Consider the following 22097-nt stretch of genomic DNA (forward strand, 5'->3'; position numbering starts at 1 on the left):
TACTAACCCCTCACCCACCATGCTCTGGTTTTACATGTGAAGGGAAACAGAAATAGCCCCTTTTACTCTTGGGGAGTGGGAAATATGAGGTTTCTTTTTAAGTACCTGAGTATAATTCTACGCAGGGAAAATAATACTCTGAATAAAGCTAACTTGCTTTCGTGTGAGAGAGAAGAATCCTAGAGGCCCAGAGAAACACAACTTTTGGTAAACACCACCCAGGACTGGCAGGGTTGGGAGAAATATCCTTCGCCCCAGTGTGCAAGCAGCAAGGATGAGACAGAGGGTTTTTCTGTCAGAATTATGGGAAGAGCCATAGCTTATTGAGACAAAATCATGAAGTATAGGGAGGGAGTTCCTGTCCCCATGCCAGAAAGGGCCAGCTTTCCATCTCAGCCCTGCTACCCAGCTCATTACTTCCTATACTCTGCTATCTGTGCTGCAGAGGCCCCCCGGGAAGGAGGCAAACCTTCCCTCCAGGGAGGTCAGGGAGGATTGCAATGCTTTGCTTCATGCAAACAATCACCAGGGAAGGAGGCTTCAGTCTCCCTGCTGTGTAGTTAGATTGAGAAGCCCCCAAGGTGTGGCAGCAAGTCAGCCAACCCAGGCTTCTAGAACTAGACCAAGTCAAAGCTGTTTATCTGAACTTAATTCCAATTTCAATAGGGCATTCCCTGCCTCTTGTTTCTTATTTGAATCTCCACAGATCACAATTTTGTTCCTGTGGATTCATCTAGCAAAATTCATGATCCAAAGGGCTGGAGGCATAGCTCAAGGTATAGAACACTTGCCTAGCATACACAAGGCACTGGGTTCAATCTCCTCGGTACCTCAAAAAAGAATCACAATTCAAGGGTTCTTGGTCTTTTGCTGATCTCTATGCATCTTTATAGATTCAGAACACAGGGCTCAGGAAAATCAAATGACCTGCCAAGGTCAAGTAGCCAGTTGTTGAAAGTGCTGAACTAGGCACAAAGCTGCCAGTCTCTGTCCAGGGTTCTTTCCCTCATACAACATGTTTTTATTAGCAAAAGGAAAATATGCTCAAAAATACTTCAAAAATCTCCTAGAATAGAGATTTTAGCTATGACAGGCAAAAGAAAGTATACGAATCGTATAGTAGTTCTCTGAAAGAAGTCTTAAGCTTTTAAAGTCCCCCTTTCTTATTTTGCTTAAAATAATATCTCTTGGCACAGCCATGAATCCAAGTTATGTTCAAGTGCATAAACCTTTGTGTGTGCCTGCAGGTGAAGTCAGCATGGCTCCCTAGAGTTTCAAGAGGATAACTCCTCTTGGGTTTTATTTGGTAGTAAAAATAATCTGTGGTGGCTTTGGTTTTCCTTGTCTTATGAGCTGGGGGAGCTAGCCAGTAGGCCACTGTCTCCTGTTTTTTATGTAGTCATTATCATACTCCATTCAGACCACATTGAAGACCACTGGATCTTAAATGATCCCCCTGGTACTGATCATGTGGTCATCTATGGAGAGGGAAATGGAGAGGTGTGTAGGCAAGCAACACTGACCAAAATAATTCTTCTAAAAGCCTGCATACTTCCAATGTGAACTCACCACTGGAAGACTGCCATCTTTTCTATTTTAAGGCTTCAGTGTCCTTTTTGTCACTGAGCTACTCCTTCTTTTACTGTGTTGCATGGAGGGTAAAGATAAAGATAATGGATTCTGGAATAGGAGTGGAGTGTCTGATTTCAACTCCTGGCTCTGTATTTACTAATTGTCTGATTATGATTAAATGACTTAATCATTCTGTAATGATTTCAAATCTATAAAATGATTTGAAAATTTTATCTTATTATTAATGACTGATGTGAGGGCTAACAAGATACAGTGTAGATGAACTAGAGATAGTAGTTGCAGTAGCCACTTACTAAATGCTACCTGTTACTATTAATATCCCCTGCTCATGTAGTCCAGTATTATGGAAAGATGCTAGATTGATGAGTCAGGAGACACAGGATCTCACTTCTACATGGCTGCAGGAACTTGGGACAGTCACTTGATCTCAAATCCTAGAACACAATACATGGAAACAAGTATTTGATCCAATATCCTCATTTTACAAATGAAATTGGGTCTCAGGGAGAGGAAGAGGCTTGCTTCCAAAGTCTCCAGGGAGCTGGTGTCTAGCCAGGATGACCCAGCACCACTCTTTTGACTTTCAGCCCAGTGCTTCCCATCATTACTTTGGAGACAGAGACCTTGCCAAGTGTCCTAAGGTTAGTTGAAGTCCTGAGGACTTTGAGATTGACAGAATGATTCCCTAACATGCTGTTTTGGGGTTGTAGTCGCCCTAGCAGCAGCAGCTTCTGGATTTTACTAGAACTGGGGGGTGTAGCTCAATGTTAGAGTATGTGATTTGTATGCACCAGGTCTTGGACTTGATCCCTAGCACCCCAACAAACAAACAAACAAACAACTTCAAGCCACTACATCTGTGGAGGTCCCAGTAAATTCATTCTATGCCAATAGGAAAAGTTGGGCAGGTTCTTTAAGTCTGATGGCTTAATAACTGATTACCTCTCCCTTTATTCTTTATCTTTCTTGGATCCTGCCAGGGAAACTTTGAGTGACATTAAGTCTATGCTATTGTGGAGGTCTTCTTTTGAACTGTCATTACAGGCCCTTCTTGTCCCTTTTCTTTTATTCTCTGATTCTCACTCAGATCCTGGGATCATAGGTTGACCCTTTTATCCACTCTTGTGTATGTGGATTTGACCTGCAAGATCCCCTTTCTGTTTTGTGCCCTGGCCATGGCAGACACTCAACAAATTCAGCCCTTTGCTTATTATTCTAAATTTATTCAGGCTTCTGGCTGTGGGTCTTTGCATATATTATGCTTGTGATGGTTAATCTCTTTGGCAGTACAGAGTTTTGAATTTAGGGTGTTGAACTTTCTTGGCCTTCTACCACTTGACTCAAGCCCCCAGCACTTTTGTGATGGTTAGTCTTTTTTTTCTTTTTTTCCTTTTTTCAGTTTTATATTTACTTACATGTGTGTGCATTGTTTGTGCCACCTCCCTGCTCCTGATGGTTAGTCTTGATTGTCAACTTGATTGGATTGATAGATGCCTGGAAGATTAGTAAAGTATACTTCAAGATGCGTCAGTGAGGGTGTTTCCAGAAATGATTAAGGGGGATTATGGACAGTATCACCCAGTGAGGCTGAGAGACAGGGTGGAACAAAATGACAAGGAGGAGGAAGCTGGTGAGTACAGAACTTCTCTCTCTCTCTCTCTCTGTCTCTCCTACCTTGCACATTGAGATTAGCTACTTCACTCCACCCTATGTTCCCTGCCATGATGTTCACCTCACCTCAGGCCCACAGTCATGAAGCTAGCTGCCCATGGACTGAAACCTCTGAAACTGTGAGCCAAAAAAAACCTTCCTTCTTAAAGCTGTTCTTACAGGATTTGTCAGGATTGATGAAAAGTCTGACTAACGCAATGCCTCTCCATCAATTCTTTCCCAATCCTCACAGATTACTACCATTTCTACAGAACTCAATGGTTCCCTCTACTCAGTAGTGGTCTCTTGTTCCTTAGAACTTTCAAAGCACAGGTCAACTGTAACTGATGGTTGCTTGGTGTCTGTAATAGGCTTACCTCCATTAACGAGTTCCTTAAGAACCATGTACTAAACATCTTATCCCCCCAAAGCCTCTAGCAGAGTTCCTTGCCCACTGCAGTCAGACCTGCTACAATAGCTGTTGGTTGATTGATGGGGTTGGACTAAGGGGCTCATATCTTAATAAAAAGGCTATTCCATCATATCAAAGGTGCTTAATCTCCACGTATCATTCAACCAAGCATCTTTCTCTGGTTAAACCATGTTGAGGCTTCTTAATAAAGCTTTGGCAATGCCTATGTTTTGAAAATTCTACTTTTTAGAAATCTGTTATGACACATTTTTAAAATTAAAGTCAATTAAAATCAATTTTGCTTTTCTTTTTCTGTTGCCAGAAACTGACATCCAAGATGGACAAGCAAAACCATTAACATACTTTTAAAATGCAAATAAAACTGAAGGACATCAAAAGGTAGGATGCATGAGGGAGCCCTGGAGTTTTCACTCACCAACTCATTTACTCAGTCAGCAAACAGAAATCATGCAGTTTGATTTTCTGTATTTCTGGAGGGAACATAGTTGTGTTATTTTGTTTATACAAAATTTTCTATAGCCCTATGCTTCTGAAATTCCATTGGCTAAAATAGTGGTCAGAAGTAGTTTGTGTTCACAAATCAAACTTAGTGTTTCCTTCCCTAAGATCAAATTTTCCATGACACGTTATCCCAAAATTTGGGGGGAGAGGAGGAGGGAAGAAAAATAAAAATGTGAAGATTAATACTCAGAGGCCTTTAAATAATCCTTTCCTCCCCCATTTTGTTTGCTTTTTAAATTTAGTATTCAGAGAATAATAGGGGATTCCTTCTGTGACTAATTAAAATACGTATAAATTGAAATTCTCAGGCCAGTAATTAAGGCGAGGTACTCAGTGGGTAATGTTTACTTGCTGGCTCCCAGATTGTGAGTTCAGTTCCTCTTCAAGCTACACTTTTCTTCTTTCTTTTTCTCCAGTCACAGAGATTAAAGCAGCTTGAATTTACAGTAGCATTTGTGAAAGAAGGGGATGGGATGCTGCAGCGGTTTTAGTAAATAATGCTCTTTGATGTCTCCAATTTGAAATCCATATTTTGAGAGCCCTGGTGGATCTAAATAGTATTTGAAATAAAAATTTAAGCCCCAAAGATGGGACCATTTGCAGGAAAAATGCATGTGAGAAGTGGATGTTGACATTCACCTCACATCTCAGTGCTCCGTCTTACAATAAAAAGGGTTTTCATTCTTCTCTGGGAAGCTTGTGTGGTAAAGACACCACACCATCATGTTGGGTCCACACCTCTTTTGGCTGCTGCCCACAAAGTTATTAATAGCTGTTAAGCTTGGCTTGAGGTTTTGGGCAATTCATTTATTTTGAGTAAGAAAAGGTAAGAGAAAAAGACTTTCTAGGAACACATTGTTTTCTTTAAATCTGTAGAAGCATTTTAAGAGCCCCTCATTTGAGCATCAGAAATACCTATGAGATCTGACTATGGTTAAGGGTCGATGTCCTGAGGCTGGAATCTGTTAGTTCATTGCAGATTCTGTGGTGCCATTTGAGAAGTTTCATGGATCTTTGACCACATTCTCAGGCTCTTGGGTAGCAAGAAGCTTGAAATCCAATAAATATCAAAATCCAAAAATAGCTTCAAGAATTACTTTTCTGCTATAACCTCCAGACAAAATTCCTTTTGTCCCATCATTCAAGCTCGTTAGGTCACACAGGGCATTTGCATCAAACTGAGTGTTGAGCTCTGGTTCCTTCTGCTATTACATTGCATTTGTGATGTCATGAGTGGTTGCCATGGAGCTAATTATCATGATGTGGGAGATGCGTGAATTCAGGTGTGGAGAAACTGCAGCGAGAGATGGGTCTTTGAGAAAAAGAAACAAATCTCCTTTCATTTGAACTTCCTTAGTAACAAAAGGGTGAAGCAGAAAATAAAAAGGCAATGTAAATGTAGCAACTAAAAATTAGCTTTTGAACACGATGCATTTTGTGCTTTGCATAACATATTGGAAGTCTTCCATTTATTTGTTTTGTTTTTATTTTTTTAATTTAATTTTTTTTTCTTTTATTATTCATATGTGCATACAAGGCTTGGGTCATTTCTCCCCCCTGCCCCCACTCCCTCCCTTACCACCCACTCTGCCCCTCCATTGTCTTTTGGTCAATGTAGGAATGTTAAAATAAATTTTATGTTCTTCCTTGGAAAAAATACAATAGGCTGTGATAGCAGAAGAGAATACTATATCATGAAATCCAATGAGAACAGGCAAAAAAATTTTTTTTCTTATGGTGCTGGGGATCAAACCCAGGACATTGCACATGCTAGGCAAGTGCTCTACTACTGAACTACATCCCCAGCCCAGGAAAATCTTTTGAATGATACTCTATGAGGTTCAAAGGTGGTATGTTTTTGCCCAGTTGGGGGAAAAAGCCTGCTGTAATCTGCAAAACACTACAAAAATAAGACACAACCAAGCTAACAATGAAGCCAGGCTGGCTTGCTGCTGACATTTGACAAGCTAGGGAAATGAGACTGCAAAAATCCCCAGGGGATTTTTTTTCCCTTCACGTTAATGAAGTATTGTACATTTCTTTCTTAGGACTAGGGGTGCTTGGGATGAGGATTTGGGTGCTGCAGAGCAAATCTATTAAGAAATGATCTTGAAACCCCTGCCTCTGGCTTAGAATAATCAATGTCATTACTGCTTGTTTGGAAGCTTTGTCTTTTCTTGGAAAGGACCCAGGGCTGGCAGACTTAAGTAGTCAGTATGGTGGCTGGTGATAGAGGGACCTTGCCAGGAAGGAGGTTAAGTGCCCTTGAGCACTGGATTCTGTGTGAGAAACCTGGGTTCAAGTCTGGTTTTGCCAAGGTGAATTCTGTCTTTGACCTTCACCAAAGTCCTCGACTGTTCTGCATTCTCTTACTAATCAAAGGAGGCTATTGTAGCTGTACACACAATGTGCACAGATGCAAGAGATTAGATCTTACTATTATTTGAGATCCCATGTGTGCACAAAGATGTTTGGTTGTTTTCTTATCCTAAGGAATTCTTCATGAATATTCACGGTGCAAGAGGGCACTTTCTTCAGTGTCTTGATACTGGCAGCCAACTCTCCATGGTACTTCTTTGGGGGGAAAGAACACAATATCCCAAGCCAGTATTCTGTTCCTTCAGAGTCAAGTGCAAACTCTTGAGCCTGGGATTTGGGGCCTTCCCTTATTATTCCTCAGCTAAGCCTCCCACTTTCACTTCCTTACTCCATCAGTGGACCCTTTGCCTTGGTCAAATCTGATGTGTTGCCAGATGTACCACTGGCTTTGCAGTTGTTTCTAAGTATTCCCTGGATCATTCATCCTATATTGATCCTTCTTTTTGAATACTTGTTACTAGTGTCACACAAGTATCATTCAGGTTGTGCACTGCACAACAAACTGTGGCCAGGGCAGGCTTAAATCTTGCCAAGTCATATGTCCTGCTGAGGAGTTGTCTGCCTATAGGAAAGACACCTTTTGCTAATTAGAAAAAGGTACCAGAGAGGGTAGGGTGGCTTTGCGTGTATTGATAAAGTTAACTTTTCCTCTGTGTTTACCCTATATTTTCTTGAGATTATAAGCTTGAGGACTCAGGCTTTGATTTAATGCACAAGTGTTAAATTGTCATGAGGGCACAAGGTTCTGCACAAGAGATTGCACTAGAAGCTCTTTGAGAACAGTTTCTTATTTCTGTACCTGTCAGTCCCTTGCACCTAGAAGGTACTTAACAAGTGGGAACTACATCCTCAATAAATCTCTGATTGCTCGCTTATCTGTATTAACAGGGAGAAAACATCAATGCCACCCTCTTTTATAAATGTTTCAGCACCTATCTTGTTTCTTGGATGGAGAGGGAAGAATAAAATACCACAGCTCCCCCTTTAAAACTCTGAGACTGGGTTTTAGGTGGGGCTTTGGATGTGGGCTGCTCTTCTTGAGCATTTACAAAGCCGCAGTGCACTGGGACTTATGGTGCAACAGAAAAGTGAATTTGGACTTTACTGCTCACACAGGGTGAGTCTCTTCTCTGTGCTGAGGACACCAGGAAGACAGCCATGTGTCTCTGACTCAAGGCATCACTGGCTTATTACTGGAGAAGAGAGACATGCAGCAAGAGCAGGTACAGAGGCCTATGAGGTCATTATGAGGAAGCAGAAAACTGCTTTCCTGGTGTAGCAGCAGGCACAGGTGAAATGGCTAGAGAGAGAGGTGACTTAAACTGGTAATGTCAGTCTCGCTTATGTCCCCATCTTCCTTTGTGATCCACATGCTGGAAATGCAAGTCTTTGTCTAAATGCATCTCTCCGTCCCAGACTCATCCATCAATGTTTTTTTTTTCCACCTGGAAGCCTCCAAGGGCCCCTAAACCCATTCTGTCCTCAGGATTTTTGCACCCAAATCTGATTATCTTCTGGTGTTCCATCTTTCCAGATTGAACTGCCCATCCATCTGGCTTGGTAAACTCTGGCTTGGTAAATTAATTTGCTTAGTTTGCTCTCTACTCCCAGCTCCCAGTCCAACTTTATATCCACCTCTCTTGCCTGGAATAGATGCAATTTCCTCCTGAATGAACCCCCACATCCTTCCTGGGCTCTCTAACCCTTTCTCCTCACAGCAGCTGGAATGATCATTTCAAAATGCGAGTCTGAATGGGTCATATTCTCCCCACCTTAAAACCTGTTAGTGCTTTCTCATTTCTCTTAGCTCAAGTCATCAGCACAGTTTTTAATGCACCTCAGGTCTGGTCCCTAGTAACTTCCTCATCTTCCATAGGACCAGCTCACCCATTTCTGCCTTGTGCTGAATGGCACTGACCTGTTCACAGGCCCCAGGCCCAGGCAGCTTTTTGAGCCTGCAATGTTCTCTTCTGTGGCTGCCACCTACCTCCCCTATCCCCTTTGCCTAATTTATCCCTTCTCATTTTTCAGATATTAGCTCAAAATCAATTCTTCCCTGATTCCCCGTACACAGAGAGCTTCAGTTCTCTGCCTGTACCTATATCAAAGCACATTTCCTGATCAAATATCATGGTTTGTATAAATAAATTGCATGCTCACTACACAGTTATTTGATTGATATCTGTTTTCAGGTTATGAGCTCCACGATCCTGGCTGGGTTTGCCCTCTACCACATTTCCACATCTAGCACAATGCCTTGTACACCTTAGACACAAACCTGCACCGAGTGACCAGATGCATGCATAGGTTGTTCTGGAATGGAGAATCACATCCCACCGAGCCACAGTGTAGGCAAGTTTGGAGGAAGTAGCCAGAGTTACATTGGGAACTGGAAATGAGCTTGTGGCTGGGATAGTGGATGGGGGCACTGTGCACCCTATAATGCCAGAAATAGATGGGCCAAGAGTTGGGTTTTAGAGCAGTAGCTCAGAGGAGGGTATGCTGAGGAAGAATGGAGGGCAATAGGGTCTTGAGACCAGGGACACTTGGTAGGAGGTATCTCATGAATACAACCTAAACTGGAGAGTGGCAAGAGAAATGGACAGGTGGGAATGAATGGCTTTATTATTTTCCATTTTCTCTTTTCTCCCCTAGGAAAAGAAGTAAGGACTCAAGGGACTTGCATGGTTTTAAAATTTTTAACCTGCCTGACCTGAACCTCCTCCATCTGCATGGGGAAGAGTGAGAGAGGTATGAACGGTGTGGTGGAATCATGAATCTATGAGTCTTTCTTCTTTCCTGGGCACATGTAGTCAGTGGAAGGTTAAGAATTATCTTTGCCTGAGCTGCTATGGCAAAAAGCATAGATTGGGTGGCTTATAAGCCGCAGACATTTATTTCTCACAGTTCTGGAAACTGTGAAGTCTGAGATCAAGGTGTCAGCATGGTTGGGTTCTGGTGAGGGCTCTACTGACTTGCAGACAGCACAAAGAGAAAGCTAGCTCTCTTGAGGGTACTAATCTCATTCACGAGGACTCCACCCCCACAACTTAATTGCTTCCTAAAGGCTTCACCTCCAAATAATGTCATATTGAAGATCAGATTTCAGCAGATGAATCTGGGGGAAGGGGAAGGGAAATGGCACAAACCTTCAGTTCATAACAGCAGGACAAGATTATGCTAGGACCTGCTGCTCTGAGCTGATGGTGGGTTGGTGTGTTAAGTTGGCATGAAATCCAGGCAAACTTCTTTTGGGCTGGACATTTCTGGTCCCATTTCCTGTCTTGATCTGAGATGTCCATCATGTTAGCCATCTTAACTGAGACCTTTGCATGTCATAAACAAAGGATATTTTGAGAGGGAGGAATAGTGTGCAGTGTGGTCTTGGGACCAAGGAGATGAAATGAAAAACAAAGGGTATTTGCCATGCCTTAGACTTGGGGGTCACATTTCCTATTTTGCTATCCTTTTCTATGCTTCCTATACTGTGAATCAAAAAGATAACACTGGGGTGATATAATGGTTGAGTGTTTACAATGCAAAACTTGATGAGATTAAAGTTTAGCTTTTTTGCAAATATGGTTTTTTTTAAATTGATGTAACACTGTAACACCAATATAATACTGCTGGGTAACTAGTGTTTATGGCTAATGCACCATAGGTCTTTTGACATTTTGAGACTACAGCAGGGATGCTATATTTGACTGTGCAAGTTGTATGCTGCCCAGTTCTGTCTGGCACTGTTCATATAGAACAGCATCCCCTGGAGTTGTGCAAGATGGCAACCCCACCAGTGAAGTGTTCAAGGCAAGCACTTTCCTTATTTTGCTGGCTCAGAATGGTGAAATGCCTGGTTCAATGTCATGTGACAAGTAAAACTGGCAAAGCAGCCAGGGCCCAGCTTTTGAATCTAAATCCAGTTTTAATTCTGCTGCACTTCACTGCCTACTGGCTGATTAGTGATAGAGCAAATAAGCAAATAGGGTATAGGCAAAGCTTCCATTCAGGAGCCAAGTGGTACCCATGATAGTGATTTGTTCTGAAGCCCCTCAGTCCCATTAGCAGAATCTCCAGTCCACTTCCCTGCCAGGCAGAGCCCCAGATGATGTGGCCTTGGGTGTTTTTCTCCTTCCTTTCTAAACCCTTTCATCTTCCTGGCTATACCTTCCCTGCCTCCAGAGCTCACTTTCAGCCAGTACCAGGTCATCCAATTCCATAAGGTGTTCATTAATAAACTAGATTATTATTTTAATGGGGAAGGGATAAAAGATAAACAGGCTTTAAAGCACAAAGGAGTTAATCTATCAGGCTATAATTCCTGGATGGGTTGGAGAGTTGTGAATCTGAGTCTTTACGTGTTAGATCAGGACTTTAGAAGTAGCCACACAGTGCATACAAGGAATAGTAGGACCCCCAAGTCGGTTTGTTGGGGGTTTTCCCATTGTATCATGTTCCCTCTAGCCGTTTTAAGTTGGGGTTGCCCCAAACATCTTTTTCACCTTAAACTGACTGAGAATGGCCCTATCTTTAGACAATATCTGCCTCAGCAGAGTTTGTGGGAGAAGGAGGGCAGTATCAAGGGCAGAGGGAGTTTACACAGCAGTGTCCCAGACACTGGTGTGCCCCAGGATCCCTGCTTTTAAATGCCATTATGAAATGCAGTTGGTCTAGAGCTCAGGGCCTCTTCCCATCAAACTAATGCAGCCAGGGTGGAGAAGCAGGGTGCTGGCTGCCTGGCAATTGCTTGGAACCTGGGAGAGGGATTATGCTCCCTCAGTGGGCCTCATCACAGAAATAAAAACTAGGAGTGATGCTTATCTACTCATCAGGACTGCTCATTTAGATGATTACTCCATTTTTAATCCCATTTCTAGAAAAAAGAGGATTGCAGGACACTTCCTTTACCCTTTCCCCCTTCCCCCAGCAGGGCTGTGTTTTCTGGTGGCTTCATGAAGGGATAGGTTGGAGGTAGGCATAGGCAGACTGAGAGCTTTGCCCTCTTTGTCTTCCAGAACTGGCTGGCCACAGTGGGGTGGTCATCCCTTGAGAGGTAGAGAGGAGAAGAAACAGCCCAGCAGGAGCCTGGAGCAGCTGGCTAGCATCACTAATTTCCTGCAGGAGATTTTGCTGGCGGAGCCCACGTCACTCTTCTCTTGCCCCTCTTGTTCTCTCAGGTGTTACTAAAATAAGCGAACGCAACCCTTAGGCTGCACTGAGCTAAATGTAGTTACTTTAGCCTCATCTCTGTGGAACCCAGGTGTAAAGCAGCATCGCCTATTTGGAACAAGATGGGAAGGAGGTGTCCCTGAGCAGCCAGAATACACATTGCAAACTTTCTCTTCCTCCACAGAAGAGCCTTGGGGGTCTAACTCAGAGACCCCCTGACTCTCATTTAACCTGGAGGTCTAATTAGTTTTGTAAACTGCTTTCTGACACCCCAGCTGATTAGAAGCAAGGAATAAAGGTGAGGGAAAACTGCCACAAGCTGGAGCCAAGAGTGAAGTGTTAGACAAAAGAGGTGACATTGATGGGGACAAGTGTAAGTAGAATTCTGCTCAAAAGGGAGACGCTGGATGAATGATTCCTGAGGCCCCTCCAATGCTGAAGGGCAGGGTTCCCAGTGTCTCCAGTGAGATTGTGATGGTGAGGGAAGAGATGATGGGAAGGGGTACTTTGGCAGGGAGCTGGGAGCTGGTGCCCAACAGGGATCATGGCCTTGTGTTTTGTGAGGTCCTGAGTTTGGATGATGCTTCAGAGTATTTTCTTGCTTTTGCCAGAGTCCTGCAGGCTCACTGTCTGCTCCCTATCCTCCTTCATTCTTTTCCAGCAAGAGTGAATTCTGGTGGATGTTTCTAAAAAGAGTTCTATGAGGTATAGGAGTGTAATGGATAAGCATGGGGTTGGGGTGAGACAGGCCTGTGTTCAAATCCTGCCTCCCCACTAAGCTAGTTGGGTGACTCATAAAAGCACTGAGCCTCAGTTTCCTTACCTGCACATCTATCCTGGAAGTTGGATATTGTGCACCTTCCTGGCTATGACCCTTCTTACTGTTCTTATGGCAAATTTCTTTCTAGGCAGAGTTATCAGCATGCACAGTAAAATTTGAATTTCAGATCAACAATGAACACTTTTTTATTGTTGTTGTTTTTTGTTTTATGAGACAGGGTCTTGCTATGTATCCCAGGCTGGCCTTGAACTTGTGATCCTTCTGCCTCCTTGTGCAACACTATACCCTGAAACAACAGATACTTTTAAAAAAATTAAAAAAATTTTTTTTTGATACTTTTAAATTTATAGTTATGCCCCAAATATCAGATAGGATATACTTACGCTAAAAATAATATCATTGTTTATCTAAAATTCAGATTAATTGGGCATCATGTATTTTAAATAAACTTTTATTTTTAGATTTATAGAAAAATTATAAAGACAGTGCAGGGAGTTACCCATATACCCCTCACCCATTTCTCCTGTTATCTTACATCAGTATGATATATTTGTCACAATTAATGAATTAATATTGATATGTTATATCAAAACTTAAATCCACATGTTATTTGATTTCCTTAATATCCTTTTCTGTTTTGGGGTCCTATCCAGGATCCCATATCACACTTAGTTGTCATGCTTCCTCAAGCTCCTCTTGGCTATGACAGTGTTGCAGATTTTCCTTGTTTTCTTTTTAAAAATTTTTTTTCTTTTATTCATATGTGCATACAATGTTTGGGTCATTTCTCCCTCCTTTCCCCCCTTACCTACCCCGTCCCCTTTCCTTGTTTTCGATGACCTTGGCAGTTTTGAGGAGTACTGCTCAGGTGTTTTGTAGAGTGTCCTTTAATTTGGGTCTGATGCTTTTCTCATGGTTAGGCTGGGGTGGTGTGTTTTGGGTGAAGGCCACAGAGGCAAAGCTCCATTCTCATCACATCATATTAAGGTTAGGCACTGTCCACACAACTGATCACTTTCAATGTTGACCTTGATGACCTGGCTGAGGAAGTACTCATCAGGTTTAGTATACTGGATATTTATGTGCTAAATTCAGTACTTATTTCCAAATATTCATAACCAGGCTCCTGCTAACTGCTGAAGATATTTTTGTACTCCAACTGACTGCTGGCAATGCCCAGAATGAATTATCTGTCTCTCTTACTGCCAGGCCTTACCACTTGCTCTTTCCTCTGCCTGGAATGTTCTACTTTCCCAACCCCTCACCTACACCTCTCCTTCACTGGTTATCTTACTTGTCAGTCATGCTTCAGTGTTCCGCATATATTTTATTCCTTCTGGAAAGATTTATTCCACTCTACCATGTCAAGACTAGGTTAGGTCCTGGTTCTTTGCTTTGGTAATAGTATGGTGATACTTGTCACTCTGTGGTTATGATCTCTTTACATATCTGTTTGCCTAATCCCAACACATGCCTGACTTCTTACACAGTGACAAATGGAGTCTTTGCTATATTAGTGGATGGTTCTACCAAGCCATCCAGAGAAAGCTTCTACTGTTTGCTTTGTAAACAGTAGATTTTCGGTAAAAGGCTGTCTCTTTTAACGTAGAAAAAAATATTCTTCACTCATTCTGAATGGCTATTCCAAGTTTGTTGTACCTGCCTGATACCCCAGATACATGCCATGTCCTAGAGACATGACTCAGGATTCCCTGGGAGCCACGCTGCCTGTGTCAGTGTCCAGAAGGCTCCTTAATGACAAGAGATGTTGGACTAAGTAGGCTACTCTTGGTCAATTTGCAAATTAAAAAGAAATCTTTCTCCCTGTGAGGAAACTTCACATTATGAACCCCTTAGCCCAAATTTCCACAATAAGGCCCCTGATCCTTTCCTATTTAGTAAAAATGATCCACCTCACTCTCGTTGTAGCCCATATTTAAATGATATTTACAGCTATTGCTGCTTGTTCTTGATGACTAGTATACCTGTGTGCCTATGTGTGTGCTAATATTTTCTTTTCACTCATCCAGTGTGGATGATAGTGTGACCCTATCCCTGAGACCCAAAGAGATAAGACATCCCATAAGTAGTTCCAGAAGTCTCTGACATACCTCTGTACTAATTATATCTGTTTTATTATGTACTCTGAGCCAGGTGTTTTACTTAACTTGTCTTTAATCCTGCAAGTTAGGAATTCTTATTACTGTAGTACAAATGAGGAAACTAAGGTGTGAAGTGCTTAAGATATCTGCCCAGATTTTATTGTGGTGACACCAGGATTAGTGCTAGGGCAAAGAACTCAGATACTGAGTTCCACTCACTGGGTTTGGTTACCTCTGTCTGGTTAGAAAGCTCTATAACAGAGAGCTTTCTCCCTAAGACCTGGGCTCATCAGAATGGTTCTTGGGTCCACTTCCTGCTTTGTGTTCACAAGTCACTTCACTAGAGCAGGTCCCCATCAATCATGTCTGTATACCTACAAGGGTCTTCTTTCTTGATTCCTGGTCTTGGATTCCCCTTCCCCTAAACAGTCCAATCACTCTTGTGCTGCCATTGCCCTATGCAGAATTCACAAGTACCCCCCTTTAAGCCTTATACGTCCTTTGTCTTGCTCTCAAGACTATTCTTTATCTTTTCCCTTAGCCACATAAGTCTTTTTGCATGCCCTCTATGTGGACCATGAGTGTTTCAACTTCAGTATGCAGAATCCTTCCTCAGAGACCCAACCCTTCTCTCTGTGCTTCAGATCCCCACTTCCTTTCAGATCCTCACTGAGTCCCCCACGAGACCTATACTGTCTTGTCCCTTACCCATCTCCCTCTCTTCTGATGGGCATGACACCAGGCTTTCAAGGCAGACATTAGTTCAGAATGCCCTCCTGGCTTGTGTGGGACCACAGGGTATTCCCCTGTGTTTCTAATTCAGCCTCCGGAAGGTCAAAAACTTCATTTAAAAGTGCACCTGCTTTAAGTTTTGACAAATTTATGTACCTAGGTAACCACCACTACAATGAAGTCCCTCAGAAGGCTCCCTGTGCCCCATTATAGTCAATCCCTCCACTGCCTAACTCACACAGACCCAGGACACTCACTTGGTTTCTATCATTAATAGAGTAGTTTTGCCTGATCTTGAACCCCGTGGAGATCCAACCAACAAGTTGATTATGTTGCTCAACACGATATTTTAGAGATTCCTCCATATTGTGTGTATCAATAGTTCATTATTAGCTGGGCATGGTGGTAATGCCTGTCATTCCACCACTCAGGACGCTGAGGCAAGAGGATTGAGAGTTCGGGGCCAGCCTGGGTTACATACGGAAACTCTGTCAAAAAATAAACATAAAAAATAAAAACATAATCCATTATTTTTTTTTTTTGCTAAATAGTATTTCATTATAAAGATATTCCACAATTGCTTATCCAGTCACCTGTTGAAAGTCTTTGGAATTGTTTCTAACTTTTAGCTGTTGTGAATAAAATGCTAAGAATGATCGTGCCCAAGTTTGTGTGAACGTTTTCATTTTTCTTGTATATATATATATATATATATATCTAAGAATGAAATTTCTAGATCATATAGTAAGTGTATGTTTATCTTTATGTGAAAGTGCCAAACTGTTTTTCAGAGTGATTATTCTGTTTTCACTCTCACCAGCAATATATGAAAAACCTAGTTGTGCCAGGTAAGGTGACACATTCCTGGAATCCTAGCACTCAGTGCAGAGACAGAAGGATGTTAGGTTTGAGGCCAGTCTGGGCTACACAGATACATGTACTGCATTTTCTCCCAGGTTTACCTTTATTCTATCTTAATCATGTCTTTGAGGATGAGGAATTTTTAATGTTGTTGAAATCCAACTTACGGATTTTAATCTTTTTTTGTGGCACTGGGGTTTGAACTCAGAACCTCATCACTTGAGCCACTCTACCACCCTGATTTTAATCACTTTTAATGGCTATTATGTTTTCTGTCCTATGAAATCCTTATCTTCTCCAAGGTGCAGATCAGATGTTCTTTTGAGTTTTCCTCTACAAGTGTCATTGTTCTGTTTTTTCATTTAGCTCAGCATATGATCTATCTTGTTGAATGTTCCATGTGAACTTGAAAAGAATGCATATTTTGTACCTAGAGAGTGTATGTTGTTTTTATCAGGTCTGTTGATAGTGATGTTCGAACCATGTTCATCGATTTTCTGTCCGCTTGTCGTATGAGTTATTGGAGTGTTGAAAACTACAGCTATAATTTAAATTTGTATTTCTTCTTTCATCCTGGCCAATTTTTGTTTCATGTAGTTTAAAGCTCTGTTATTAGGTGAATACCCAGTTAGGCTTGTTCTACCTTCTTGCCTTGTTAAGCCGACCTCTTTGTTGCTATGCTGTGTCTTGCTTTATCTCTGGCAATATTTCTTGCCTTAAAGGCCACTTGTCTGATATGAACACAGCTCCTCTCGCTGCAGTGCTTGCATGGGGCAGCATTTGCCTACACTTTTAACTTACGTGTGTTTTTATGTATAAAGTGAATTTCTAAAGAATATGTCTGGGTCTTACATTTTTGATCCAGTCTGATAATTTCTGAAGACTTCAGAGTGGAATAATTTTTGTTTTTTCCATTTACATATAAAGTGGTTTTGAAATAAGTCTATCATCTTTTTATCAACATGTATTAGTTGTACAAAGGTGTTTCATTGTGATATTTCCATGTATGGATATAACATACTTTGATCAAATTCATTCCCTCTAGTACTCTTTCTTATCCCCTATCCCCATTTTTAAAACAATTTTAGTGGGTTTCATTATTTTATTTCATATATGCATATAAAGTACTTCAATCACATTCACTCCCATCACCCTCTATCATCTTTATATTTGTGTCTTTCTTTTTTGCTCTCTTCCTTTGTCCCTGCCCTTTCTTGAATTAATTGAGCAATGTTTTGCATTCTAGTTACTACATTTTTCATTTTATGAGTTATATTTTATTGAAAAAAATGACTACTTGATTTTATTTCTTCTTTTTCTGTTTGTGCCATTTTAGTTGTTCTAGGGATTGCAATATGTGTCTTTACCTACCAAAGTCTACTTTCAAAAATACACTACTTCATTTACAATGCAAGATCCTTAAAACGGTTTACTTCCATTTTTCTCTCATACCCAATACTATTATTTTTGTACATTTCACTTCTACATACATTATAAATCCTACAAGCATTACTATTATTTTTGCTTTAGATAATTATCTTTTAAAGGAATCTTTTTTGGTGGGAAGAGGTATTGAAGTTTGAACTCACAGCCTTTATGCTTGCTAAGCAAGTGTGCTACCACTCAATCATGCCTCCAGCTTTTCTTTGCTTAGTTGTTTTTCAGGTGGGGTCTCACATTTTTGCCAGAAGTTGGCTCAGACTGTGATCTCCTACTTATGGCCTCCCTTGTAGCTGAAATCACAGACAAACATCACCATGTCCAGAGATGGGGGAGGTCTCGCCTTTTTTCTTCTTTTTTGGTCTGGGCTGACTTCAAACAATAGTTCTTCTAATCTCTGTCTTCCAAGTAGTTAAGATTATAATTGTGAGCTACCACGCACAGCCTTAAGGGAATTTTTATTTTTAAAAAATTTGGGGGGGGGTTTACTGGGGTTTGAATTCAGGGCCTCATCCTTGCTAGATAAGCACTCTACTGGTTGAGCCATACTTTTAGTCCTTTTTGCTCTGGTTATTTTGGAGATAGGGTCTCCCTTTGTGTCCAGGTCAGTCTAGACTATGATCCTTCTATTTTAAGCTTCCTGCCATTGTTGAGATGACAGGTGCATGCCACCACGTCCATCTTTCTTCCACTGAGTTGGGTCTCACAACCTTTTTTTCCTGGGCTGGCTTGGAGATGCATCCTCACTATTGCAGCCTATTGAGTAGCTTGAGATGATAGGTGCGTGCCTCCATGCCTAGATGTTGGTTGAGATGGGGTCTCTCAAACTTTTTGCCTAGGCTGGCCTTGAACCACAAGGCTTGATCTCAGCCTCCCAAGTAGCTAGGATTTATAGGCATGAGTCACCAACACCTGGTAGGAATTTTTAGTGAAAAAGTATTTTATATTTACACACATATTTGTCTCTTCTTGCATTCTTCATTGTTTTCTGTAGACCTGAGTTTTTATTTAGAATCATTTTCCTTTATCTAGAAACCATTCATTTAATAATTGTTAAATGCACTGCTGGTCTTTTGGCAATGATTTTCTCAACTCTTCATTGTTGAAGGATATTTTCACTGGCCACAGAACTTATATTGACACTCTTTTCTTTTTGGATTAAAAAATATTGTCCCATTGTCTTCTCACTTTAATTATTTATGATAATTAAAAAGAAGCCAGCAGTAATTCTCATCTTTCCCTTAGATGTAATGTTTCCTCTTTACCTGCAGCTTTGAAGACTTCTCCTTTATTATTTGTTTCCAGGAATTCAGTTATGCTGTGTGTTGATGTGGTTTTCTTTACATTTATCCTGCTTGATGTCTATTGAGCTAGGATTTGTGAGTATATAGTTTTCATCAAGTTTATACAATTTTCATCCATTATTTCTTCAGATATTCATCTTCCTCTCTCATTTCTTTCTAGGATGCTAAGTACATATGTTAGATTGCTATTCTTCCACAAATTTATTTCTTAGAGTCTCTTTATTTTTCTTAGCACGCTTTTTCTGCTTTGTGTATCAGATTGAGTAGTTTTAGTGTCCTGTCTTCAAATCCACTCATGTTTTCTTCTGCAGTACCTAATATGATCTTATTCTTATCTAGTTAATTTGTTACAGAAGATAGTGTATTTTGAGCCCTAGAAGTTCTATTTGAATTTTTAAATTGTTTCCTTTCCTTATTACTTGGTTCATGTTTTTCTTTAATTCTTTGGAAATATTATTGATATTTTCAGTTTCTTGTCTTATATCATTTCTGGTCTGTTTCTAGCAATTGTTTTTTCCAGTTATAGTTCAGATAATTCTTTTAAGCTCAGATTTTCCTAGTTCTTTTCATGTTTTATAATTTTTTTAATTGGATGCAGAACATTGTGAAGTTGTTCTGTTAGAGAGTGTTAAGTTTTGTTTTAATTTACTATTGTTAAGTGAATACTCACTTAGATTTGCTAATAGTTCTAGTTTAGGCTTCAGTTTTCTAAGGTCTCTACTGAATTCTCTATGTGTTCAGCAAGTTTTCTTTATTGTGGTTGGCTAGAACGTGAGTGTTTCCTGACTGTAGGTAGGTTCTGATAATTCTTTAGCTTACAGCTCTCTGGTAGTTGCTTTTTGTCTGGTAGTTGTTCTCTGAGTAGTCTTATGGAATCATTCTATAAACATGCTGCTTGCTATTTATAAAATGATTCAAGGTCACTCAGTGAAGATATATGAAGTTCTTTCTCTTTTAGCTACTTCTTCTTTGGCACTCTGTCCCTCAACTTCTAGATATGTCAGCCTCCTTTAAATTTGATCCTTGTTTCTTCATCTCAGTGGGGCTCCCATCCTCTGCTTGGGTACTTCCTCCCTATTCTTGGCTCTGGTAAAAGGCTATGGGCAGAAAGCTAGACACACAATTCAGTTGTTTCCCTTTTCTTAAGCATCAAGTCTGCAATGCCTATTGTCCAAAATCTGAAAATAGTTATTTCAGTATTGTAAAAGTTAATAATGACAGGTTTAGTTAGTACCAGTAATTCCATCATACCTAAGTATTTTAATATACTTTTATTAGCTTGTAGTAATTGTACAAAAAGATTTAATTATGATGTTTTCCATACATACATTTTTTGTGTTTTGATCAAATTCACCCCCCCAATACTCTTTCTTATCCTCATTCCCCTCCCAATTTCTTTTTTGCAATTTTTGTGGGTCTTGTTATACTGTTTTCAAAATACGTATAATGTACTTCATTACTATTCCCTCCCCACATCCTCTCCTTCTCCCACTGGTTCCTCCCAAATAGTTCCATATTTACATTCATGGTATATATACTACAAATGTAATATGTATGTATATATATACATGCATACATATGCACATACCTAATATATATATATATATTAGATCTAGATTCCACCTATGATTAGGAACCACTTTTTAAATAAATTCTAATAGTTGTCACAGAGTTAACAAGTCCTGAGCACAAACACAGATTAGAGAAATCCTAAGGGTCTAACCACTTGTGATGTTTACAGGTACTCTAGGGAGAACATGACATTGGGGCAGGAATTTCTTGAAGGCTCAAAGCCCCAGTAAAGATGAACCTCTTCCTTTGTAAACAGAGTGTCATAGCTATAAGCTTTTAGAAGTTAGTATTCCTTTTCTTTATGAGGTCCAAGGTTACAGACTCAGTTGCCTATGTCAAGGAACCATCCTAATATATTCACATGAAACTGAGTTTATGGGGAATCCAAACATTGTCATGCAACTATCTGTCCTCAGGAGTAAGAAGTGATTGTATGGACTCTGAATTTTTTCTGTCTACAGGTCACAAGTCCAAGAGAAAATTTGGCCAAAGGATCTTCATCGAGTTACCTGAGCCAGTATAGTAATGGGAGCAAGAATTACTGGATTTGGAAGATAAGGACAAAAGAGGTGGCAGGTGACTGCAAACCCAGGAAGACTTCAGAGATAAAGAGTCGAGAAAAAGAGGAGAGGACAGGGTAGTACCATCATGATGGCCTTCACATAAAGGAAAATGAGGACAGCCTTTCAGGTTTAGAGAGCACCAGAGGGTTAAGATACATTTTTCTGTAATTAGGGAAGCAACCAGAAAAACATCTCTCTCTAGTTTCCATGGCTGCATCCAATTCTTTCTTTGCATGTTGGTGAGTTTCCTTTTCTCATCCTCACCTTGGCTTTCACTTCCTTGTGGTATGAAGAATCTGAATATCTGGGGTTCCCTGTTGCTACTCTAGAAACAAGTGAAAGTATTTTCAGGGCTAGGGGTAGGGAGAATTCAGATTGCATCAGGGAAGGGATTATAGGACCTAAATTGCATTATTTCTATTCACCTGGTGTAGAAAATCCAGTCATAAGATACTAGTTGTCTTCTTCTGGGAAGAACTAATATTTTATGTCATCACTGGGGAAGATTTCCCAGAACCAAGAAGAGCTGTGTGTAGTGTAGTGGAAGCCCATTTGAAAACATTCCTGTTTTTTGAATCCTCACTGTGTTCTTTATTAGCTGTATGATCTTGGCCAAGTTACTTCATCTCCCCAGGACTTAGATTCCTTAACTATAAAGTGGGGATATTTTACTTGTTAGCATTATTAAGAAGATCAAAAAAGAGTTTGGGGCATAGCTTAAGTGGTATAGTACAAGACCCTGAATTCAAACCCCAGTACTGAAAAAAAAAAAAAGGTGAAAAGAGGAATGTACAGGGGGCCAATTGCTAGACAAATAATTGGTAGATAGGCTCTTTCCTTTGTGGTGTTGTGCCCCTATGCCTAACTCACACAGGAGTGGAAATTCTTGGATGTCTGTGGTCCTTGCAATGACCTTCACTTTCTCAGGGCCTCTCAAGTACAGCATTCACTAGCAACTTGGAATCACTCACTAGCAGACTTTTGGGGAAATGGAACCCACAAATGCTTTAGTAATATTCC

The 22097-nt window shown here is 40.6% G+C and overlaps 1 long non-coding RNA gene across 1 annotated transcript in view; it reads left to right on the forward strand.

Annotated features, from left to right (window-relative positions):
• Positions 1-21103, forward strand: part of LOC141417412 (uncharacterized) — a 97183-nt gene extending 76080 nt beyond the window's left edge. The window contains exons 2-4 of the long non-coding RNA XR_012441966.1: positions 3978-4054; positions 9212-9307; positions 20976-21103. This is a non-coding gene — a long non-coding RNA (uncharacterized lncRNA). The remainder of the gene's footprint in view (positions 1-3977; positions 4055-9211; positions 9308-20975) is intronic.
• Positions 21104-22097: the final 994 nt, after the last annotated feature.

The sequence above is a fragment of the Castor canadensis genome, chromosome 15 (assembly GCF_047511655.1).
Source record: "Castor canadensis chromosome 15, mCasCan1.hap1v2, whole genome shotgun sequence".
Lineage (NCBI taxonomy): Eukaryota > Metazoa > Chordata > Mammalia > Rodentia > Castoridae > Castor > Castor canadensis.